Genomic DNA, 26,955 nt, shown 5'->3' with positions numbered 1-26,955 from the left:
TCATTCTAAGTAAGCTAAGATATATTACATCAACATATTTTGTTGCCAAAAGTGAGTAAACTGAAGGACTAAATGTAATATATTTAATTCATATAGAGATAATGCCCACATTTGAGTAAATTCAGTGCATCACTTTTTTCAGAGGCTTTTTGTTGTTGCAGTCAAATTGAAAAGCACTGGCACTGGAGGCTGGTAATTGCCCCTTTCATTGCTAGAAAGAGAGAAAGAGAGAGAGGGGGAGTGAGAGAGAGAGAGACATACAGGGAGAGCTTGACATGCTCACAGCTTTCATTCATTTTCACATGTGATCTTTTCTCCATGCATGTTCATCCTACCATGCTGCACTTTCACAAATGCCACACATTTTGTTGTCTGCCATTTACCTCATGGATTTAGCATCATTTGAGTAATTGTTGAAGCTCTAAGCAAGACCCCCTTTGTAACATTGTGACTTTACAGCCTCCAGCCTTTGTGTTGGACTTTCTGTGTTTGATATCTATCTCACTGACAAAAGACTGTCAGTGTATAATTGTGTGCCTTTGAGCAGTGATGGTCATTTGTCACGCTGGCTGCACATCTCCCTAATGATGCGCTTTTGAGCACTTTTGAAAGGACGTCCGCTGCTGGGCTCGGATGATAATGTATGATGTATGTTATGTGTTAAATGCTGTGAGTAGTGGATCATAGATATTACTGTGAGTTAAACAGAGGTGTTACACAGACAGCCAGGCTCTTCCCAAGCCAATTCAGTCAGACACTCATTGATGAGTTCGTTTGAAACAGACGAGTGGAATTATCGATCGCTCTCACTGGTTCAGATCTACATGTTGCGCCTCATGGGCCTCATAATCTACAACCTCTATGTTTTCTCTTGTAATGCCAGGGATTCCCCTCACTTTGCGCTCTGAACTGTTGACAGCCTGTCTGCTGGCCGTTGGTCATTTAGAGTCACTCTGATCATATTTTGTCAGACAGATAAGGGGGCATGTTTCAGCTCAAACTGACCAGAGATTTGATGATTAGAGTGGTCAGATTCAGCTGTGTAGAGTGGTCAGATTCCTGCAAAGTCTTGTGATAGCACTGATCACATACACAGTATTGGTATCGGGTGCTAGATCGTGTATCAGAGAAAAAATGCCAGAACTGCTACATAATGTAAAGCGAAGCGAAGTAGGTCATGTGATAACAGTAGCCACAAGTAGTCTAACACTGCGTAAGAATAATAAGCTAAGTATGAAACTAGAGTAACAGTGATCCATGATATTTGTGATTAAGAAACTAAGTTAACGCCACCTCTACAGAGAATAAACTTTTACTTTCTGCAAATTTTAGTGCACAGTTTCTATGTATTTGCTCAACATTTTGGAAAAAAACACATTTTGTGTTTTTATTTTTTCCCAACATATTTTATTAAGCAAACAAACAGTGATTTCATATTAAAATGCATTGAAAACAGAAAAAGTTTGGAACATGCTGCACCAAAAACCAAATTGTACCTCCAAAATAGTTTACAGGAGAAAGAAAAATCTTTTTAACTTGAAATGAAAGTTAATGTAACCATTTTTTCCAAGTAATTTTAGGCCAGTGGTGTTGGTCCATTTATCAGGTAATTTTAACAGTGTTTAAAGGGTAACTCAAGTTTTCAAATTAGACGAAAAAAAGGTGAAAAATGACAAAAATTGAGATTTTTGCACAAGTGTTGTTGCACAAGTGTGACATTAATGCTTTTGAATGAAACAAAAATGAGAAAACACATTTATTATTAATAAAGCTGACAATAAATAAAAACAGTTAACATAAAACTTTATAAAATAACTGCAGTATATACAGTACTTTGTACTTTGGCTCTGTTGTTTATGAATTTCCTTTCTGCTTCTGTTGTTTTGCTGTATTCTGTGTATTGAGTTCAATGTCATGTTTTCAAATGGTGTATTAAACCCTTAATGGAGAAGTTCTTGGGTGTTGTATCCCCTCTTGAAGCTTGGCATGAAAATTGATTACAAATCACTACAGAACAGTTTTTAATTGTCATTATATTTAAAAATATTTATAAAGTGTAAAATTTTGCCTAAATGCCTAAAACTGAAAGTGCACTAGTTTTTTTTTTTAACATTTTCAGCTTAACATTTTTGGTGACTGAAATTTTGGAGCACTAGCACTGGGTAGTTTACCCCTCTTAAAGTTATACAATGTAAGATTTGGAGACCTCTCTAGTGGAAACATTTTGTAATGTCAGTCATGCTTTGGCCCCCTTGCCCAAGCAGATGAATCTGATATTTGCAAGTGCATTGAAAGAGTATTATAAGAAAGCTCTTGTCTTCCAAGGATGGAAGTGAACTGTTGTCATCATATCTAAGTCAGTATAACGTTGAGTTTGCATTTGAGACCTAAGCGGTGCGTGTGATGTTAATACCTAAGGGCATATGATGTGATTAAAAAATTTCTTTGACATTCGACATGATGCCTCTGAGTTTCTATTGCTATTTCAAGCTTTTCAGGGCAACTTGCAGCAGCACATGCAAGCCATATTTTAGCATGTTTTTTTTTCTCCCAGCTAAAAATAGCTAATTTTAAAGTTTTTAAAGAAAAAATATTGCATTGGTGGGGGTATCAGACGATACTTATAATTTCAATATCGATAACGAGAAAGACAAGTGGTATTGCGTCATCTCTAGCACTGGCTGTCAGATTTCTCCATAGAACTTGCCTCCATCACAAGTCTGCATACCCACAGAGAAAGTGAGTGAGTTCACACCTACTAACAGGCATTCTTCTTGCTTGCACTTTACACATTTTAATTAGTACTTGTGGAACTTGCAGAAATGCCATGGTAACAGATGCTGTGAGGACTTTGTTAAGTAGTACATCTGGATTCAAATGTCTTTGTTTGATGGTATTTAAAGTTCATTAAAGGGCTACTATCATTGTAAAAGACCTTAATTAGAGTAGTTCTCACAATTTATTTTCACAGATCGTTACACAGCAATTAGAGCTTGGCAAGAAAAAGGACTGTGTTTTTTTTTCTTTTTTTTAATTTTTGCACTCATTACATGCATTCTTTAACCCATCTCTCTCTCTCTCTTTCTCTCTCTCTCTCTGTCTCTCTCTCTCTTTCTCTCTCTCTCTCTCTCTCTCTGATCTGAGTTCAGATTTGTCAGTTCAGGTCAAGATCTGACCAGTAGAACAGCTCATTAAACTGGCTTGACATTTTAGTCAGGGATGTTTTAGGAAAAGCCATCTCATCCCATCTCACTCTACTGATGTGCAGCGTTAGCAACACAGCAGTCACATCTGTCTGAGGCCACTGTGTCTGGATGTGCTCTGCCATGGGTACCTCTTGGCTTGGTCTCTTGTCATTCCCCAAGCCAGTCATTGAACAGTCTGAAAAGCTTGCACAAATACAAGCATACCAGCATATTTGCTGCTCTGCAAATATGTATTCCCCATACATATGTAAATGCTGTACTTCCACTAGGACACCACTAGGCAGGGATAGACATATCTTTTTCTCTTGTGATACTGATTCTGATATCAGTAGCTAAATTCAGTCAGGAACCATCAGGATCTTCAGAGAGGGCTTAATCACTTTTGTGATGTAAAAAAAGTATGTCTATAATTTTTGGATTATTTTTGTCTTGTAGAATCCTCATGCTTTTTTTTTACTTTTTAGATATTGTACTGCTACTCTTATTTCATTGTTAAGTTTTGTGTGGAAACACATTGGTTAAAATCAGAAATTTCTTTCACAAGGACTTCAGAAACTTTGCCTAAGATAAATAGGAAGTGAAAGTGGAATCAACTAATCATGTTTTGATTTACAGTGAGTCCAAAAAAGGTCATTCCAGTTCTTCTGGAAGTCCTAGATACTTCACTAGCTGTGAATATGAGCTGTAGTCCAACCAGGTTCCAGTCAGTTGTTAGATATGTAAAACAGTGGCAGCAGCTCTGTCCCAGGGCTCTTTACTGAAAGACTCCCAGTATACCTGCTACATACTAGATAAAATATATCTTAATATGCCTGTTCCAAGCTTCAGATACAACATGGAATGTCTTTTAGAAACTTCAAATGCCCAAATGCCGTATTTAATCTAGAATGGCCTAAAGATGTTCTTATGAATCACTGTTAGTTAAGTTAGAGCTAACATGGTATTAGAACCCCATAGATGTGCTGGTAGTAATTTGCATTATTGTAGAGGTGTGTTTTTGTCCTTGTTTTTGACCAGGTTTTGACATGTATGGCCTGAACTGAAGGCCTAACTATATATTAGGCCTCTAATATTAAGTAGTAGTTATACATTCAAGATTACGTTTGAATTACACCATTGATTGAATGTTATTGGGTCATAGGCATTTATATAGCTAGTATTTTAGTTAGTATTAGTAAGTATTTTAGTTACATTGCTATGTGCTGTGATGCTATAGAATGTAGTGGCTGTGCTTCTGTCTGTGGATATGGAGAGGGTCTGCTAGTCACAATATATTCAGGCTAGACTACACCACTGCTTCTCTGTAACTATGATTCGCAAGCTTAGTTTATCCATCCTTTCAATTAAAATGCCACAGAATGCATTAGGAGCACAGATGAGTGCTCTCAAAAGCGCTAGAAATCAGCACTCATGGCACGGGGCGGTGTTTTCACGACAATGACATTACGGTGTTGTGTAATAACGCTAATGCCATTGAATAAGCTGTACAGTTGTTACATGGCAGAGCACACAAGAGGGTGATTGTGCACTAGGGAACAAATGAAGGGAAGTGTGTGTGTGGGTGTTTGTGTGTGTATGTGTGTTTCGGTGGGGGAGGAACCCATCCTTTTGTGTACGCTGGTCTTGCTGAAGAGGTTGAGGACTCTGGAGAGAAGGGTTTAATGGACAGAGGCTGCCTTTCAAAGCAAATATTTAGGCTAAAGCTCTGAAAGCCCCCCATCTCCTTTCCTCCCCCTAGACAGATTGCACATATACTGTACAATATGATACTGCCTTCTGCACTGAATGAACCTATATCTTCCCATGTCTTGGAAAAACAACATAAGTTGCGTGCAAGTTTCGTGTAAGGCAGCTTAAGGATTCATATACAGCATGCGTTACTGTTTGGACATTTTAGTGTGCAGCCATCGAGTGCAGGGAAGAATAATTGCTCTTTGTTAGATCTGCTGTGACCTTCATCTCATACACTGAATATCTCTCTCAATTTCAAGGCAAATGCACCTGTAATTGAGGTTACTGTGCATTGTTTTAGAGAGGTTGTTTAGAGAGGACACTAGCCTCGTCACTCTACTGTCTGACAGTCATGGAGCTGAGAAAGAATTGGACTTTTTTGGCATATTTAGTGACCCTTAGAAGTCATAGTTATCACTGACTATAAGGAAAGCTTGATGTATTTTCAGAGTAAAGGAATACTTCGAATCTCTGTCTGCCACATCTGTAGCTTGCAATCAGTTGCCATGGACAAACATTTTGAGACATTAATCTGCATTTACCTGACAACAGTAAACATGTTGACTCAAAGCACACTGCTACTAGAAAACAGTGGGCACATTTTGTGACACAAGTCAAAAATACCAGCTGCTGGTCAGATTTGCAAAATTACTGTCTTGTTTTGCAGAAAGAAAAAAAAAACATCCTTTACATTTTTGCAGTGATTTTGCTATTTCTTAATGTTAAAACAAACAAAAAAAGACCAAAGTGTTGACATAGAATCAAATATAAATGTCATTCTTCACATAACTAACTGTGTAATTAATTATGCAATTGCCTTGAAATAGTATAGCAACACCAGTTATAACTCTGCTACTAAGGGTTAAAGACATCTGTCTACTCCAGAGCTGACCTTTTCCAGCTTATGAGCCAGAGGTCCCCTTCGATTTTACATAATGAGGGACATAGCAGTGGTGACTGCCAATAATATTAATCTTTTCACCGTTTGTGTTAACACCAGCTAAGCGCTTTTGCTGTCCACGTGGCTTCTAGCGAATCTCAGCCTAAAAAGAGACTCCCTCAGCAAAATGAATGCTGCATGCAGTCATTTATTTTCAAAAATAGCTCCATTTGGCTTATTTTTAGACAAACTCTCGACTACAGGTCATAGGCTCTTTACATTTCTCATCGGGTTCAGACACAGGACAGACAGTCTTGTTGGCGGAAGATATGAACATTTACCAGCTGAAGTGAATGTAGGCCAGATGTTCTAATCCTAGACATTGGCGCAGTTGTTGGCACAGTTGGACCTAAAGCTGTGTGCATCACTGAGTTTCTATACATTTCTGTACGCATGCATGTGCCATATAAACTTCTGTGGAGCTTGATGCCCAGAAGCACATTTAAACTCAATGATCTATAGAAATTTCCTTTGTGTGGAAATATGGAAATACTGTAAAATTCAAGCAAAGGCCAAGTCAAGCTGAGATTGACTTCCTATGTGATTATAGAAAGACGTAATTGTATTAGGATGTCATTTCCACCATTTATCCATGCTTAGTGCTGGGTGTAGCTTGGAGATGTCAGAACATGTCTTGTGACTGCTATTTGATGAGAAGGGACTGCATCTTTAGAAGCACATCTTTGGCCAAAGGCGGGGAAAAGGAGCAAACTTTTCCAGTGCCTGGAGAGATGTGGATTTGTCAGCAGTGTTTCAGACTGAAATGTAAAATAAAATGCTAAGAAAATAGAAATGTGAAAAAATAGACTACTGCTGCACAATATATCATTTGTTGATCATTATCACAATTTTAGCTTTTGCAAATGTGCCCTCACCAATACACCAGCCTCCTCAGAGGGTTTCTTTTTTTCTCATTTGCAGTCTTTCTTGGAAACAACTGTCAGTGCTTAAAACTAAGCACCCAGGTGCATCCTATCAGAGTAAAGTAGGTGGGGAGTGGTGGTATTGTGCTATGCAATCAGATATGCAATTGGGAACATTTTTTTTTATGTACTAACAATATGCACAATATATCATTCAGAGAAGGCCTAATGATATCTGTGAACTAAAAAATGCATGATCATTTTTATTTAACAGAATCATGCTTGTAATTTTACAGAATTAACAGAATCATGCTTGTATTTAATCTCTACAAGTATAACAGTACTATTCTTGTTTTATTGTTAAATACAGGATTGAAATAAAAGGGTTAAATTCTTGAAACACCCAGTGAAAGTTTGGCTAATCAGGAATTGTTTTCCGCTAAGTATCTAGGTTGAAATAGCTAAGCGAGCTCTCCTGTTGGTTAGGGCTTCAAGAGTTGAAGAGAAGTTCTAATGTGTTAGATTAACAGTAAGCATAATTATGAAGTGACAGAGAAATCAACCAAACATGTTTTGATTATGAATGGATGAGACCAATTTCATGAAAAAACTGCACTCTAAACCAGTGGTCACCAACCCCAGTCCAAAAAATTTACCTTTCTGTGGAGTCTAATTCCAACCACAATTATGCTACGGCTGCTCCAACTAATGAACTTCTTCAGAAGTCCTTGATTGTCTGGATTAAATGCAATGGACGTAGGTAAGAGGGAGGCAGCAGCTTGGAACTAAACTCTGCAAGAAAGTAAATCTCCAGAAGGAAAGTTAGTGAGTTTTTTTCTCAGGTTTTGGCCTTTGTGGCCCAAATTGAAGCCTTAGCTTTAATAGTCACGGCACGCCACTGGATATCAAAGGGGAAAATGTCTCAATCCCATCCAATCCTGTAACAGATCTGAGACTACGAGGGTAAAAGAGTTAGAAAATTTATATTGTGACATTGTGTCTTTGAAGCAACTGAATGTGGGTTATGATTCAACATTAACCTGCACAGGGTCACATGCCTTTAGGCCAGCTTTGCAAGGTGGATTTGAGTTATGGTTCAGTGAAGCATGAGGACGACGTAAGCAGGTCAGTGTATGACCAATAGTCTCTGAGTTGGCATCAGTTTGCAGTAAAATACAGTCAGCCATAGTGCTGAACTGAGAAAATCATTTCTTTGTTTGTTTCTTTGTGTCTGGCTGCAGCTCATTCCTCATCTGGGCAAATCCTAAGCCTTGAGTACACACTGTAAAGCTGGACTGAATGTTATCAATAAAAAGGCATGTTATTTTAATGCGCATAAATTACCAAGTTCATCCCATGAAGTGACCCTTTGGCATTTGAAACAGGATCAGATGGATAGGGCGGTGAAGAGAGATGGGGGAGCATTCTTCTTGTGTTTGGCTGGGAAGACCCAAATCTCAGACATGCTGCAGGGCCTCAAAAATGCTAAGAAACCTGTTCTTTATGCAGAGGAGAATAACTCATAATAATTAATATTTTAGTGCCAATGCCCCTTTGTTTAGAATTGAACTCTTGTAAAAACAAGGGTTCTTAGGGTTTCTTATTTCTGCTGTTTAATCTACTAATCTAGGGATGCACAGTGATAGCAGAGTCATTTCAGTACTGGCAAGTATTTGCTAAAAAATACTGGCATCAGATAGATGTTTAAATTTGACTGTTTTCTCTAACTGATACTTGATGATGTATTTATTGTACTCTGGAAGAGCATAAACTTTAGGCAATGGTGGGATACTGTGCTGAAATATCTTTTTTTATATTTTATTAATTTTGCATATTTGCAACCCTCTAGAAATAAATAATGTTAGATTTGTCCATAATGCTAATCCATATCATCCAACTTAAAATAAAATCTGCTTTATTTAACATTGCCTTGCCAAGTTTTAAAGGAGTTTAACCAAAGAACCCTCACTGACAGTCATGGCACACACACTACATTTAGCATTCAAGCCGCAAGCCTGAAAAAATGAATGTACTGGCTGTCTTGAGAAAAGAAGGCCTGATGCTGAATTTCTAGAAAAATAATTGTGTTTAAATAAAAAAAAAAATCTATCTATCCATCCATCCATCCACCCATCCATCCATTCATCCATCTACCTACATGCGCTGGCCATAGTAAAACTACTCTGGGAGCAGGTTGTAATGATGTAAAGGGGACATTGCCAGAGTCTCTGTATGTATCGTTGACAAGAACGTTTGATACATTCATACGCTTTTTCATAGGTTTTTTCTATGCTGTCTGCTCCAAAGAACCCTTTCTGGCATTTTTATTTTAAAGAGTGTATTTGAATGTGATTGGAAGAAAATCTTGATACACAGTGTTCTGATGAAAATCTTATTTGACTTAGTGGCTCAACGAACAAAGAAATGCATGCTTTATATGTTAGTACTGAAATGAATATCTGGAATGTCATGTTTGATCAAATTTTAGGCTCAGTCGAATTCAAACATCTTTACAGAACCTCAGTCCTCAGGCTTTGACACCAAGACCAAGAGTATCTGTCAGCATGGTCAAACAACAAGCCAAATGGATGGTTTCGTCTTCATTGTCTTATTGCCTTCAGTGGGTCATGGCTATGTTCTCCATTACAAGACCCTGCTTTGACTGGGTTCACTGGCTGGTTATCTCCATAATCTGGGTCGCTGTTTTAATGCCAGCATGTGTCCAGAATAATCACAAAAGAAAGAAGACCGCTGCCTCCCAAATTAGCTCCAGGAGGCTTTTTTTTCTTGTAGTCGTCATTATGCACTTGATAGATTTCTGAGGATTTAATTAATGGATTTGTCAGCAGCTCCGCTCAAACCCCTCTTCTGTCACTCCACACGCTTGTACACACATACACAAACGCTCTTCTGAGCACGGAGACCATGGGGGTCTCAGGGGGACTGTATTCTCACCACTTAGCTCGCCAATGCTTCATTCGCGGCAAACAAGGGAGGAGAAAGTAGAAAGCAGAATAGGGGGAGAACAGGGGGGATACCCTCGTCTCAGGAGGTACCACAGCACAGCCAAACCCATCAGGAATCCCAGAATGCCTCTAATCACCACAGTAACCTCGGGCAGATGGGCTCGTACAAATTAGGCCCACCAGCTATTTCTATAAGCTTCCCGTTTCGCTAGCTAAACTAAACTAGCATTCATTAGCTTGTCTTTCTTTGATTACACTTGGCCACGTTTCTGTTTTTTTTTTAAGGTGGATAAAATTAGAGCTTTTTGTCTTTCTAATAAGATCTAAACCACGGTTCCAAATTTTGAATAGACAAACATTAGGATTTCTTACAGAATTTGGATCAAGTCAGACCACTCGCTGCTTTCATCATTAGTGCAGCGCAGGGCTTCAAACGGCAAACTGGCATCAGGGTGCATTAAATATTCATGACTGGCCCATGCATGACCTCTAAATCCACATATGGAAAACATATAGCGGTAACACGAAGCTTAGTATTCACATGGAGATGCAATATGTTGGTGCTACTGCTTGATTTCGCGCTCGCCTGTAAATCTGCTTTTAACGTTAACATTTAGATTATATTCTTCACCAGGAAAGATACAATGTTCGAAAAACCTTTCTCCGATGTGACTTCAGTTCAGTGCTTTGTAATGCATCACATCACAATATGCATGTTAATATTTACTGTTTTTAATGTGACAGGTTGCTAACACCTACACACTGAGGAACAGTTTTAATAAAAATAATTTTTTCGATGTCAGACGTACTGACATAAATTCAGTTGATTTCTGTTGTTAAAAAGTTCTCCACTCATCTTACAATAAGAGACAACTGTGAAAGTAAGAAAGCAACTCCCCTTCATTGCGAAACCGTCTACACGTGTTTGTGTTTGTCTAGTTAGGGCAAACAGACTTTGACCCAAAAAAAAAATAAAAAAGGAAAATAAATGTTGGTATGTTGGCATATTGGCAAACAGACTTTGACCCAAAAAAAAAGAAAACGACCATTGACTGGATAAAAGGGCAAAAATATAATGTTGCGATACTCCAAAACATTTTCACAATACATGATATGCATGACATATGCATCAAGTTTTTTACGTCAATAATTGGTGACTTACATTTCTTTAACTTTCTATTTGAAGTTTAATCAAAGGGGAATTCCACAGATTAAAAAAAAATCTAAGAGTTTAAGATGTTAATAAAGTCATTCAGAGTAGTGCTGTGAAATGCACAATAATATTTGTTGATATTTGTTGATGTTTTATGATAGTTTTGAGGTTTGGGCCTAAAATAAAAAAAAGGTTAATTTTAAAATCTGTTCATGGTGGAGAGGTACATGCAGGGCATTGTGAGGAGTCCTCAAATATATATTTAAATTTTCCATTATTTTATCATTTCAACATTACATATTAAAAACTCATGAGACATGTATGTTCACTGAGTGTTTTAGGTTGTAAATAAAATTGGGACTCCTGCTTAATATCACCAGCACTGCAAAGTCATCTGAGACCACTCTGAATCACTTTATTTATATTTCAACTATTGAATTATGCAGAAATAAAAAAAAACAATGGAATTTCTCTTTAAATAAAAAAAATAATCAAATGTTGCATGAGCAAATGTTCTTATTTATGCTCCAGCTGTGTGTCTTTATCAGCGATTAGGACTTGTAATGTAAGTACTGCTCTTACTCTGATGATTTCTGCTTTCAGACATGCTTTTTTAACCACACACTCGTACACCCTGGGTTGGTAGTGGGGATTGTACCTCTGTTATCACACACCCTCTGGGACAAGCCTCATGCGCGCACACACTCATGCGTACTCACACTCTCCTCTCACCCAATGCTGTTGCTAAGGAGCCCTAGCGACCAGGTCTGCCACTATTGGCCAGGGTGGAGCCTGGGGTGAGAGAGGGCTCACAGGAAACAAGATGCAGTTCGGATAATGAGCGTGTGTTTTGTTTTTGCTTTTCAAAGGCAGGGAAGTGGGGGAAGACAGAGAGAGAGAGAGAGAGAGAGGGTGAGAGAGAGATGGAATTGAGACATGGAACGGAATTAAATAGTGTAATTAGGTACACCCCAATTGCATTTTTTTATTTGGTAATGGAGTCTGGTCTGGTTTGTGTGCTTGTGATAAACAGTTTTGCCTGGAGAGATGGTTGGGTTCAGGCTTGGGTTGAGATATTAGCTGTCATCATTAGATGTATATATATATCTATATCTATCTATCTATCTATCTATATCTATATCTATATATATATATATCTATATATATATATATATATATATATATATATATATAGACCTATATATATCTTGAGTAATTATGACACCCTTCAAAACTAGAATGATAAAAAATAGACTTTACTGCATAAATTGCAATGAACTGATATGAACCATATAAAGTCATATGCAAATGTTTAAACACCCCTGGTCAATTACTTTATTTTTTTAAGTGAAAATAAGTTAGCAGATTCTGAACAGGGAATACATTTACATATTTATACAGATTTTAGTGCACAGTTTCTGTTTATTTGCTGAGTTTAATACATTGGTGTGAATATCATAATGAGTAAAATTTTATGTATTGTTTTGTCTCCAGTATGTTAAATTTACCAAGTAAACAGTAACTGTGCATTAAAATGTGCAGAAGTGTGTTATCTATAGACGATGTGAAGTTTTTATCACATAGTTATTTAAGTCAACAAAACAATTTGTCCAGGTGCAGCTAATTTTGCATGTGACTATATATACACTTGTTTATGATGCAATACCCTGGTCCCCCTAAAAGCATGTCAAATTAGTTCTTAGGATTATAGTTTTTGGTTGTGCCGCCTGACATTTGAGGAAGTAAGAAATTGTGGACAAAAGTTTTTCAGTAAGTTGAGTGCTTTTAAAGTTGCCTCATTTTGCAACATGGTTGTTATTTTAAAGTTTTCAAACATAAAGTCATGCCAAACTATTTTATTTAGAATTTTGTATAACCAAATTACCTTTTTAAATAGTTAACATATATGGTTGGACATTGCACCACCTGATATTTTATGTCTTTTAGAGGCAAAAAGAAACAAAAATGTATTTTGTATGCATGCACTGGAAATTGTTTCACATAAAAGAGTCATTGTTGAATAATTTGATTTAGGTGTATATTAAATTATTTTTTTGGAAAATAATGGACACAAAAAAATGCATGTCATGTCAATCATCCATCACATTTTTACAGATATTTATATTCTTATTCATTCTCCTTTTGTTTAGTTTTTTATTCTATGTTTACTGTCTCTTGTTATATGTCATAGTGCTGTAATCACCTAAATTTCCTACCTGGGATCAATAATGTGTTATCTTAATTACCACAAAAAATTCATTCTTAGAAAGAAAATATATTACTACAAAGTGTCAAAAGGTAGAAGGACAGATCGGTGGGTTCCATTGGGGAGAATTAAACAAAACAACTGAGATGGGTGGGGAAGTGGTGTGTTAAGGGGACGACAGGGCTTTTAAATATTTCAGCTAAGGCAGAGGTTACATTTGGATATGAAGGACACAGATGAAAACAAGCCATCTAATAGGCTTGCCAGTGTCTTGTCTCCATGCAGGGAAATCTTAAGCGCTGTGAGCTGTGTGTGAGCAAACTAACGAGGATGTCCACAATAAGCCAGTAAGCCAGTTATTCAGTAAATAAGTGTATGAGTCAGTAAATAAGTCACTGACTTATCACTGAGCATTATGATGTCTAAATGAGGTCTCCATTAGAAACATAATACAAGATCATGGTGTGTAGATGAAGTTCAGTGCTGTTTGCTTCAGCTGGTTTTTGGTAAAATTTAAAATTTTGGGAAATTGAATAACTTGAACATCAGTTGTTCTATAAAATTAGCCTATATTAAGGTGCCACAGATTTATCATTGAGTGCGTATACATGCACTCAATAATCCGATCATAATCAGATTTCTGCAGTTATCCGATTATTCAAATGCTCATGTAAACACATACTAGAAATCCGATTAAGAAATCCGATAAAGAGAGCTGGATTTTAGCTCAGCAATCAGATTTCTCAGTGCATGTAAACTCATACTCCGATTTCTGTCAGATTTCTCAGTTTGACATACGGTGGATGTCGCAATTTGGCAGCAAAACACTTTTGGAGAGGTGCTGAAACCAAACACACATTGAAGGATTTAAATATTCTTCATCTTCTAAATGATGTATATTCGTATTTTGAGGTAAAGTGGCGTGATGTTTTAACGCAGCATGAAGTTTGAGTTTTACGTTACGTTTACGTCAGGTCTTCTTCTGTGAGTTTATTGGCTGGTTACAAAGTAGAAATCTGATTACTGTCTGACTCATGTAGACCCGGAGTTTCCTATTATCTTATTACTCAAGTGCATGTAAATGTGTTGATTGGATTACTGACAAAATCTGATTTTCGCAGTTATTGGATTATTAAGTGCATGTAAACGCACTCAGTGTTGGTGATAGCACTGATATTGCTTTAACATTGCTTGTTAGTTCTCATACTGTACTCACACCTCTAGCATGAGAAAAAAAGTTATTTCTGGGAAGGTTAATAGGTTCATGTTCTTGTACCACTTCACATACTGAACTAGTAGAGGCGTAAAGGAATAGATTGGGTGAAAAATCAAATTTACACAATTTTTCATTTATCTCAGTTGTAGTCGGTTAGCCAAGACATGTTTGGTGTCCAAATTTTGGTTCTTTAGTTTAGCACAGGAGCTATGAGGCTAACATTGCTAACAAACACTAGAAGTCAATAGTCACCCAAATCTTATCCATAAATACATTCCCAAAACTTTTCCCAAACCACATGCTGGTCTTCATTAAGGTCATGCAAACTTGACAGTTTGGTTTCCAGCCATTTTAAACAACTGGTGTTGTTTGAAATTCTGGCTACAGAGAATACAAGATTACATTCAAAATTTCTGTTGTTTCTATTTATCTTCAGTTCAAAAACTTCTAGAATAACAGTTATTAAAAAAAAACAACAGAAATTTCAAATGTAGTCTGTAGCACACAAAGGGGACAGAATTCCGCTTCACACCTGTTGTATAAAATGGCTGCCTCAGTATTCGGCTACACAGTGAAGTGTTACGTATTTTTGTAGTTTACAGTCAGTTATAATATGCACTAAACCACATTGACAAGTCACCACTGCTTTAGTGAAGACCTGGAAATGGTTTAAGCATGGCTGACAGAAGTTTTGGGGATGCATTTACAGAAAAGATTTGGATGACTATTGATTTATAGGGTTTGTTAGCAACATTATAGATCCAGCGCTGAACTAAAGAACCAAAATGTGAACACCAAACATGTCTTGGCTGCATCTGGGGTAGGTGGAAGCTTCTTAAACCCCATTCGGACAGGATTAGTTTTACAAGGAGAGGTGAATAAATGACAGAGGTAGGAGTGGCTACTCAATTTATGCACTGCCTTTACTATAGAAAAAAGTAGAAAACATTTTAAAACATTGAATTTTGCCATTATTCCATTTAGCATAACCATCTGTACAGTGACTATACTGTTTCAGTAGCATCACCTTTAGGCTGTATGCACAGTCAGCAGTCAATATCACCACATAAAATCTAACTTTTTTCTGTAATATGTTCATGTGAGAACAAAAGTAAATGTTTCTTTAAGTGCCTCCATACTTCACAAACTCTTTTATCAAAGAATACAATAGCGTTTTAACTGATATAGCGTTTTTACTGATACACTATATCATCCAAATCACTGAATTCAGTTGTTCCAATCACTTCCATAGCCACAGGTGTATAAAATCAAGCACCTAGGCATGCAGAGACTGCTTCTACAAACATTTGTGAAAGAATGGGTCGCTCTCAGGAGCTCAGTGAATTCCAGCATGATACCGTGATAGGTTGCCACCTGTATAACAAGTCCAGTTGTGAAATTTCCTCGCTACTAAATATTCCACAGTCATTTTTTGCATTTTGCCAAGCGTAAAGTTTGGTGGAGGGAGGATTATGGTGTGGGGTTGTTTTTCAGGAGTTGGGCTCGGCCCCTTAGTTTCAGTGAAAGGAGCTCTTAATGCTTCAGCAGACCAAGAGATTTTGGCTCCCAACTTTGTGGGAACAGTTTGGGGATGGCCCCTTCCTGTTCCAACATGACTGCACACCAGTGCACAAAGCAAGGTCCATAAAGACATGGATGAGCGAGTTTGGTGTGGAAGAACTTGACTGACCTGCACAGAATCCTGACCTCAACCCGATAGAACACCTTTGGGATGAAATGGAGCGGAGACTGCGAGCCAGGCCTTCTCGTCCAACATCAGTGTCTGACCTCACAAATGAGCTTCTGGAAGAATGGTCAAAAATTCCCATAAACACACTCCTAAACGAGGGTGGGCCGATATCATATTAAACCCTATGGATTCATACGATGAGTCTAACTTGAGGTTATTTCCACTGCTCATTTTACAGAAGTTAAAAGGTGCCAGAACCTTCATTGATGTGGGAGCGTGCAGTTAGTAAAAATGACTGACATGGCGTATTCAGATGGGACTAAAATCACTGAGAAACACCAGTAAAAAATCACATTACTCCTTCTCCCCATGTAAAGCTAATCCTTTCCGAATAGGGCTTTAAAAATGGTATCGCTGACAAATTTTTTACATCGGTCGGGCCCTAGTTCCTGGGTGTTGTGTTGTCTGCTCCTGTGTTTTGACGGAGCGCCATGACCCAGATCTCGTCTCCTTGCCTCAAGGACCCCACAACCACTCCCCTTTTTGTCTCGTCATTATTGTACATCACTGCAGCTGGCAGCTTCCGGTGGAATATCCAGACAGCTCTGCTCTCTCTCCAACTCACTGATGAACTGAAACCTGTCAGGCGGCAGTGAAGTGATGAGACTTGCTTTGAGAAGTGGATGCCAGGGGGGCGAGATTTCTTTCACTGATGCACTGCTGAATTTATTTTGAGTTGATGTCTGGAATGTTCTTGATCTCTCTCAAGGCTCTCCTTTAGCAAAGAATGACAATAGCTATGAGATACTTTGAACCAAATATGAATTGTTGATTGGTAGTGTGTGTTTGCAAACTTTGGTGCTCAAACAAGGCAGCTGCCTTCGATGCAATAATTAATAGTGTGGCCATTCTCAACAATGCATTGTCACATCTACATGAGACACATTGTCACTTTTTTTTCATTACAATGTTAGGATGCAGCTGAATGTGCTTGGAGGAGATGACTAACCACTAGTTCTGCTACATCAGCTAACAGAAGCTTTCTTAGCCAGTGCTAAGTTACCTTACATGCATGTATTTAGAATGACCTGTACTTAGAACATGTACTCACAATGTAACAAGCATACTATCACCTCCTGCTATGATCTCAGTCTTTACGCAGTGTTGGAATGGTTTAGAAATTTCACATTCTGTTTGTTCCCACCCACATTTAGCCTAAAATTTCTCATGGTTGTCTCCAGTTGTTCTCATCATAAGATAATGTCTGGCCATGTGGGACCTCCTTGTACATACACTTCTTGGCCTACCAAATAGATGCACATCGTAGACACAGTTACTGACTGTAGCCCATCTGTTGCTGCACAGTTTATGAGGAAACCACCGCTGAACAGATGTTATCTGGGTGGTTTCTCGACACAGCAGTGACTGATAAATTGTGCAGCAACAGATGAGCTACAGTCAGAAACTATAAACCTACAAAGTGCACTTGTATGGATAATTGCACCTAGAAAAATAGCCAGTAAGTGTAGTTACAATGTAGGTGGCAACTCAGTGGATTTTTGCCTTGACTTGTGCATTGGACATAAACGTGGAGGTAAAGGAGGAAGAAGGGCTGAACATGGCTCAGGAACATCCAGGATTGATTTATCTGTGATTGAGCAAGTCACTTCCTCTGGCTTCCCCTCAGGGCTAAAAGGAGATGCCTCATTCACTGTGTCCTTTTTTTCAGACTCTTCTTCCTTCTGTCCTCCCCCTCTTTCTTGCTTCCTCCAGTAACCTGCCTTTTAAGTACTGCATCTCTGTGCCCCCCCTTCTCGCTCCTTTTTTCTCTCTTTCTCTCTGTCTCTCTCCCCACACACGTCCCCTCCCCGCGTCCACTTTTCTGATCCTGCTGTTAAAACTAGGTCACTCTGCAGCATCGAGCCATCGCTCCTGCCAAGCATGAGATGTGTTCCACGCTGGCGCACTCGTCCGTCCCCTCCGTCTTACCTTCCCCGAGGTCTGCTCGGCTGCTCTGCAGTCCAGGCCCATTTGTCCTGAGATACTACCTTCCATGAATCTGGGGTCAAATTAGGCATTTCAGCACCCTCTAGGTAACTGGGAAGAGTGCATGAGATATTGGCGATATGTTGTAAATATCATTGTTATTATTGGCCCAGTATTGAAATTATAGTTGATAATTGACTGTACTCATCCTCTACCCAGAGTACCCTGGTTTAACTGAACTATTAACCTCATTCACTGTCACTGCATCACAGAAACAAGGACCTGTCAGGTTTCACAAGATAAATGAAGAGCCGATGATGTTTCAGAAACATCCTGTTTGTTGCCTATAATGTAGAGTCTGATAGTGTATTATGGAGGAAGGTTTGTAGAAATTGTGTGAATCACAAGATGCTTGAATTAAGTCACAAAATAAGTCAAAATCAAAGCGACTCTCCCGATTTCCAGGGGAAATAATGGGAGGAGGAAGGCTTGCAGGGCTCCCAGCTACTGTTGGCTGATGGATGGTTTCATCAATAGGGATCAAACTCGTGATCTCTCAACAACTGGACAGTGCTTAAATGGTTGCGCCACTTAAGAGAAAAAATTAAGTTGATTATAAGCATTTGGGGAAATGTATTTATCATTAAAGTACTCATTATATTTCCGGTGCTCTCAACTTTAATTTAGCTCCTGTGATCCCCATGATGTATAAATCAAACTTATTAGCTTGCTACCAAGTTGCCATCATCAGCAGCTATCTCTCTTGCTCACTACTGAAGGTTCTACCACCTTCTAAATTAAATTCCAATTTAACTCCTGCCTGAATCTGAACCTGAGCTGCTCTTTTCCCCTTCCCCCTAATGTCATTCAGGCTTAAGAAGCTTTTATTACCTATGAGCCTTCATTATCAGTGTTGATGTCACAGCTGTCACCCTTACAACAAATACAGAGGCATAAATAGAATGGCTCGTGGATGAGGTTGCAGGGTCATGCCCCTAAGCCCTTTGACCTTGTTCTCCTAACCGAGTGGCCGGTTATTGTTGTGATCTTCTGACCAGTCCAGTGCCATAATGCACTGAGTCAGAGGTCAGGGCAGGAAAGTAGCCCCGCAGCCGAGAGTTCTGGGAAGCGAGAGATTGGACTCATTAGGGAGCGGCAGGCGAGAGACAGGAAAGAGTTTATGAACAGGACTGGGCAGATGGGTCCAAGGTCAAGAGCCTCCTGTGACCTCTAAAGGAGGGAGTGAAAGTAAGCATAGTGAAGCTAGGGCATGTATCTTAGTGTGTTTGTGTGTATGTGTGTGGATCTGGGTCTTATGAGGTTGTGTCAACATGGATAGTAGTTCACACTACCTCCTCTAGGCAATCGCTGTGTGTGACTTAGTTTTCAGAGCTCATGTCCACGTTTGTCTTTCGAACCGCACAGTTAAAGACCCAGAGGGTCTAGTTCATTTTAGTTAGGACTGATTGATATTAGGGGATAAGTGACATAAATATTGTGATAGAGGAGTCAAAAATTTACCCAGACAACATATTCTCAAATGAAGGTTATCATCACTCTGGCAATAGAAAGGATGGAAGGCAATTACTCAGTGCTCTGGTTAGGGCTGCATAATACGATGTTGCAGTTATACTCATACACTATACTGCCAAAAGTATTCGCTCATCGGCCTGGCTCGCAGTCTCTGTTCTAATTCATCCCAAAGGTGTTCCAGTGGGTTGAGGTCAGGATTCTGTGCAGGTCAGTCAAGTTCTTCCACACTAAACTTGCTCATCCATGTCTTTATGGACCTAGCTTTGTGCACTGGTGCGCAGTCATGTTGGAACAGGAAGGGGCCATCCCCAAACTGTTCCCACAAAGTTGGGAGCTTGAAATTATCCAAAATCTCTTGGTCTGCTGAAGCATTAAGATTTCCTCTCACTGAAACTAAGGGGCCGAGCCCAACTCCTAAAAAACAACCCCACACCATAATCCTACCTCCACCAAACTTTACACTTGGCACAATGCAGTCAGACAAGTACCGTTCTCCTGGCATCCGCCAAACCCAGACTCGTCCATCGGATTGCCAGACGGAGAAGCATGATTCGTCACTCCAGAGAACACGTCTTCACTGCTCTAGAGTCCAGTGGCGGCGTGCTTTACACCTCTTGCATTGGACACTTTGCATTGCGCTTGGTGATGTAAGGCTTGGATGCAACTGCTCGGCCATGGAAACCCATTCCATGAAGCTCTCTATGCTGTTCTTGAGCTAATCTGAAGACCACATGAAGTTTAGAGGTCTGTAGCGATTGACTCTGCAGAAGGTTGGTGACCTCTGCGCACTATGCGCCTCAGCATTCGCTGACCCCACTCTGTCATTTTACATGGCCTACCACTTCGTGGCTGAGTTGCTGTCATTCCCAATCACTTCCACTTTGTTATAATACCACTTACAGTTGACTGTGGAATATTTAGTAGCGAGGAAATTTCACAACTGGACTTGTTGCACAGGTGGCATCCCATCGTGGTACCATGCTGGAATTCAGGTCCAGCGCTGTCAGTAGGTGTTTTTAGCTTATGCTGTTACTGATGATATGTATTGCTATCTAGCTTTACAGGCCCATATCCTGGCCTTTCTCCTGACAAGTGTCTCCAGCCTCATCATCAGTGCCCTTCAAAAACATTTGTAGTATTTCAGTATTTGATATTAAATTGTAGAAAAACAGGATTTTCTTCAAGAATGTTTTGAAGTTTTCAAAAGAAATTTGTTAGTCATGTTTAAACCTGTTAAGACAGTGTGAGAGCAGTGAGGTTTTTGAAATAAAAATGCAGTGTTGTGGGAGGGTCTCTAAAGCTAAATCCCTGCTATGATTGGATCTGCTTAGTGGCATGTTTCTGATTGGCTACATTTGATGACACAAACAACAAAAAGAGTGTAGAAAAAATGACAGCTGAACACTGATCTGTACACACTGTAATAGCTGACTCTGCAGATGTAGTGTAGATCAAGCCCTCATACAAGAACTCCTGGTCCTCTGTTAGCTTCATAGTCTTAGACAAACAACAAAGCCTTGTGGGTACAGTTTGTACATTATTAGATGTCAGAAATGGTTTTTGGCTCTCATTTTTGGTGCACTGTTAGCGTGTGTAATTCCCGGAAGGACTGGTTATTTGCACTGCTTGTAGTATATGACTAACACTCCAAATATAATGCCAACTCCTGTGATTAAGGCCAGTGCCTACTGTTTGATTTTCTGCATGAATGAACAGTGGCTATTAAAACTCTATGAGTTTGAGTAGCCTAGTTTAGTTTTTTTTACTTACATCACCAGTTAACTGAAATTTGTGTAAAGGGCACAATACTGGCTGTATTATTGAGACATATGTTGAAAAATATTTACAGCAGGACCTGGCTGATGTTTCAGCTGGCAGTTAGAGTGGTTTAAAAATTACCAGTTTGGATTTTCTTTACAGTGGTGGTGAAGTGAACCAGGCATTGTGATGTCTACAACACCAAAATAGCCATTTAATTTGCAATTCAAATAACCAATGAACCTACATGTATCTTCTTTTTATATGCATTTGATCATTTTTGATCATTAATTATATTGATCATTTTTAAGTTGTGACAAATCAAACCTCTCTAAATGACTTTATTTACATTGGAATGATTTAAATATGCAGACATTTAAACATATATGTAGGTTTCTCTTTTAAGGTTTCATGTATTTAGCAATATCAGCAACAAATGTATGTTTTATATTACAAATCCAAATCCGTAAAAATTGGGACTGAAGGTCAATAACACATAAATCAGTAATTTGTAAGTCTACTTTGATCTGTATTTGAACAAAAACAGCACACACAAGATATGTAATATTTTACCTTAACAATGTCATTGTTTTATTGTAAATATAAATTCATTCTGAAGCTTTTGCTTGCAACATGTTCCAAAAACATTTTAATTGGGACAGGGCCAATTAAGACTAAGAACACCGTGAAATGTTAGCAAAACATCGTCAGCTAGGGATTGTAAAAATTTTAGGTAATTTTCCCACAGTGAATAATATCATCGAAAGATTCAGGAAAATCCCTGTGCATAAAGGACAAGGCCAAAAACCACAATTGAATGCCGATGAGCTTTGACAACTCAGACGGCACAGCATTAAAAACCGGCATGTTTCTGTGATAAATATCAATGCATAGGTTTGGGAAAGCTTTGAAAAGGTCAGTAAACGCTGTCCATCACTGCCTCAACAAATGCAAGTTAAGACTGTACTATGCACAGTGGAAGCCGTATGTCAAAAGCTTCTGGAAACGCTGTCGACCTCTTTGGGCTTAAGCTTATCTGAAATGGACTGATGCACAGTGGAAACGTGTATTGTGGTCTGATGAGTCAACTTTTCATATTGTTAATGGTGTTAATTGTGTTCTCTGGGCTAAAGAAGAAAAGCACTATCCAGACTGTTGCCTGCGTAAAGCTTGCATCTGTCATAGTATGGGGGCTATTAGTGGATAACTTGCACATCTGCAAAAGCACCGTTATCACTGAACACATTTTGGAGCAACGTTTACTGCCTTTTAGGCGCCCTCTTTTTCAGCTATACCTATAATTATTTCAACATGATGACACCAAGCCACATTCTGCATGTGTTACAGCAGCATGGTTGTGTAATCAGAGAGTGCGGGTGCTAGACTGGCCTGCTTGCAGTCCAGAACTGTCTCCCATTGAAAATGTTTGTCTTATTAATCTCAAAATACAACAGCAAAGGCCCTGTTCATTTGTGTAGCCAGAGACTTGTATAACAGACGAATGGCAAAAAAATGTTTTTGTCTTCAGTCCCCAAAACATTTTTAAGTGTTGTTAAAAGAAAAGATGGTGTAACACAGTGGTTAACATGCTCTGGTCCCAACTTTTTTGGAAGATTTTGCAGCCATCAAATTTAGAATTACTGTATAATTACAAAGACAATGACGTTATTAAGGTAAACATAAAATACTGTGTTTTGTACAGTTTTCTCTAACAGTTTTCTCTAATCTGCTTTAGTTAGCATTTGACATTCTGTCCCAACTTTTTTAGAACTATATATAATGAGTACATTGCTTTAACAGGAATATCATTAATTTCAGTAGATTTAAATGGTATCATGTTCTTTTTAAACCTTGACAGTTATATTTAAACAGCTGACAGTGAAAATCTTACATTTATATAGTTAAGTTTATATAGTTATCTACAACTGTTGGTGTCTGTTTTATATATTTTTTCTTTATCTAAAATTATATCTGCCAAATTCATTGTGCTTGTATCTAAATCTTTTGCTCCTTAAAGGCCCATATCCTACATTTTACTTTTATTTTCTGTTTTGCATTGAGGTCCATTTATAATATTAGTGTGGTTTTATGTACCAAAAAGGGTTATAATTCATTTTTACCTGACCATTTTTTGATCTCTCTTTATCTCTTAGAATTAAAAACTGTGCCTTTAAGGCTGATATAAGATAAATGATCTGATCGGCTGTCTTGTGTTGCGCCTCGTTCAAAAGGCAGAGCTGAAAACACTTAGAGCTGAAACACTCCCTAGAACTTCAATGTGAATGGGTGTGGCTAAACTGCTGCATTCTTAATAGGTGGATATATGTAAATGTGTTGATTCTCGTGACATTAAAGAAACAAATGATCAATTGGTCAAGACTTAAATTTAGTATTTATCTTTAGATTTATCTGTATAGTAACTGTTTTTAAGGCATCTACCATTCTGTCCCAAAGTTATTCTTGAGTGTGACATGACAGCCTGTTAATTAGTCCCCATCACATAAGCCTTTCAGTGCCTAAATCACTGACATGAGCTGTAGTTAATTCTAGTCCCTACATTGCAAGAAATGTCAGTGTGGATCTGGACACTCATACATTTAAGGAGACAAGCTGTCGCCTGGTCATGCCTTTTCATCACATCTAAGCACGCTGATATGTACACACAACATATGGGCTGACCTCTGAGGCCATGTTCTCCAGGCCAATGCACTATTTCAGCATCCACAGAGACTAGTCTGTACAGGGCATTCTTCAGCTGCGAAGACCGTCAGCAAGACCTACTTCAACCATCCATCATTTTTTCCCGATGGGTCACCATTTTCATTCTGCATAGTTTCTGTGTATCTGTCATGTCTATTTTGCTGATGTGCCCTCTTTTCCTCACTGTGTGTGCACTGTTCATCAGCTAAGAACTCAGTGCTGTCCTTACGTGACAGAGGTCAACATCTCCTTAACATTAGAGGTAGCAGTTACATAGCTAGGAGTGTCATAGGCTGTCTGTTCAATAATTGAGCAATGCAGACCACATGGTCCAGTGTCCTTAGAGAAGGACACACCTGAGAGCAAAGTTTTATCTCCCTTTAAGTTGCGCACACAGTACTTTTCACTATGAAAAGCCCCTTAATTAGTGTGGCCTACTTTGTGTTTCTCTATGAAAGGAAAATGATGCATACAAACTCTAGGTGTACTTGTAACATGTAACCAATGTTTTGTGTAATCAGTCATGAATAAAACAAGCAATTACAAACAACCTAGAGAGATATTTCAAATCAGACCGTCTTGTCTACATATGGTGGTCTCTCCTGAGAATTCCCTTCATTTGTCTTCCTTGAGGCAGTGCTGTGCTCAGAAAAGAAAAGAATATTAAAGAAGAAAAAAGCAACATTAAACCCCCTATATTCCCTAGTGTTATGTTTATATGTGTGATCCTAGGGGTTTCTCTAGGTTCTGTATTTGGTCCTTTCTTGTTTTGTGCATAATCTTGGTTAAGTTGTAGTTGCAATGACAATATAATTCAAAAAATGGCAGCCCATCATCATTTGAAAGTATCCCAAGGAATGGATGAAGCTGTGGACTTTTTTTGTGACTGCTGAAGACAATTTAAACTTCTTTTGTTTCCTTGCAGGTCTCACAAGCCTCTGCCTTCAACGTTCATAAGGTTATTGGCATTTTCCAGCATATTTTGTGTAAGTAAGCTTCCATTACCAATTGTGAAATGTATTATTATTATTATTATTATTACTAAATTTTCTATACTTCTATGCGACCTCCTATCCTTGTTTCTGTTTGTGTGTGTATGTGTTTTGTATGTGTTTAATCCATCTACACCTGTGTTTAACTTGACATGCCTTAAGATAATACATGGGTAACATTTTTCACATCGTTTGAAAATCCAGCGCAGATACTGTTTCTGCTTCTGCATGCTCATTTGGGGGGGATACCCTTAAAACCTTTTTTTTAAGCCTCCCCCTACCCCTGTCTCATTTAAGGAGGGGGTTGCGGTGGGTGCCGGAGGAGATGAAGGGGTGAACGGGGGGTTGGGTAAGGAGTGTCTGGAGCAAGGGAGGCCAAAGCTTGTATGAGGGTAATTGGCTGTGATGGGCATGAGAGTATTTATAGATCAAGAGTATGGGTACTGTGTGTTTTATGTGTGTGTGTTTGTGAGGTGGGGGGCTGTTTAGGAGTCAGAATGACGGGCATGTCACTGCCTTAGGCTCTGCTACTGTCAGCAGAGTAAGAGAAAGAGAGAGAGGGAGAGACACAGCTTGCTTAGTCTTCAGCCTACAGTCATACTACGGGCTTAAGTGTTTGCCCTAACTGTGCCATTTTATTTTTATGTTTTTGGCACTATGCATCATTAACCCTTTTTGGCACTCACGCATAGGCCTTCTACCCTGGAGTGCTCTAGCTGGCTTTTTTGGCTGTCAAGTCCTTAAACCTCATTTCCTTCTCCATCTGCACTTTAATGATGGGCTTACATGAGTATCTTATGTAATGTGTCATTTAGGGATGCACTGATGTGTGGGAACTGTGGGCCAATACCAGTACCCGATGTTTTCAGATATATATCTGCCGATGCTGATACATAAACATTCTGTATGTTTACAAGTACAGTAAAATGAAAAATATGCAGACTTTTTAGCATAGTAGTCCAGCATCGCTGAGTCTAAACATCTAAACATCTGTCCAATGCTGAAACCAATATGATTCTAATATCTGATATCATTGTGGACCCCTAGTATCATTGGTGAGACATTTAGGGACTGTGGCCCTATTTACACATGGTGTCTTGGATAATCTGATCACAAGTGGACAGCACCAAGTACATATTTGAACCAAAGCATCTCCCAAGGCACATTGTGATGTGATCTCTGGCTTCAGAGGTGATCAGGGACATAGTCATATGCAAAAGTAAACTTAAATAGGGCAATTTTCTGCAAACGTTAGAGTTTTAAAAAAAATAAATGTAACATATTAAATGTGCTGTCACCTTGTCACATTTTATGTTTTATTTTTTTCTGGTATGTTCAGCATAAAAACAGTAATTGTGCATTAAAATGTGCCAAGGTTTGTTCTCTGTACTTGAATGAACTAAACGTAATTTGACATGGGGTCCCAAACCTTTGAATATGACTATATATGACCACATACCATTTGTAGTGTGAACACTGAAGTGTTCCGATGCATTCCACTATGAAGGGCTGCCTAATCAACAGCATTATCACATCAGAGATGAAACAGAGACAAGTGTAAATGGATACGCAGTTCACTTTTGATCAGATTACTCAAGACAGATGTTAATACCAAGTGTGAACAAGATTGTGTGACCATGATCTGCCTGCATGTCCTCATTGGGCATAGTGAATTATATCGACAGGTGGAATCTGAGCTTTCTGTGTGCTACCGTATTAGGCCTGTTGCAGTGGCAAATTTTCAGTACAGCAATGTTTCCGTACCACCACAATTTTAAAAAGCATTAATCTTAACTTAATTTGAACTTAGTTAGCTTACTGCATGATGTTTCATTGAACATCATAATTTAACAGCAAATAGTAGTCTAACATAAGCGTTTTCAAACCAGAAGCCACATTTTCAGAACATAGCATTCACTACCCAGTCCATACTGCCCATATATGTTACGTATGCTGCAAAAACAGCCTGTTTTGCATTCATTCTTTTTGTGATGTCGCACAAACCAGCTCATTTA

The 26,955-nt window shown here is 38.7% G+C and overlaps 1 protein-coding gene across 2 annotated transcripts in view; it reads left to right on the top strand.

The window, feature by feature from the left end:
• Positions 1–26,955, top strand: part of nfasca (neurofascin homolog (chicken) a) — a 132,191-nt gene that overhangs the window by 33,023 nt on the left and 72,213 nt on the right. For both annotated transcript variants that reach the window (XM_036559906.1, XM_036559907.1), the window contains exon 2: positions 24,874–24,934. The gene's annotated coding sequence lies outside the window, so the exon portion shown is untranslated. The remainder of the gene's footprint in view (positions 1–24,873; positions 24,935–26,955) is intronic.

The sequence above is a fragment of the Colossoma macropomum genome, unplaced genomic scaffold (assembly GCF_904425465.1).
Source record: "Colossoma macropomum unplaced genomic scaffold, Colossoma_macropomum, whole genome shotgun sequence".
Taxonomy (NCBI): domain Eukaryota; kingdom Metazoa; phylum Chordata; class Actinopteri; order Characiformes; family Serrasalmidae; genus Colossoma; species Colossoma macropomum.
This window is presented reverse-complemented; position numbering and strand designations above follow the sequence as displayed.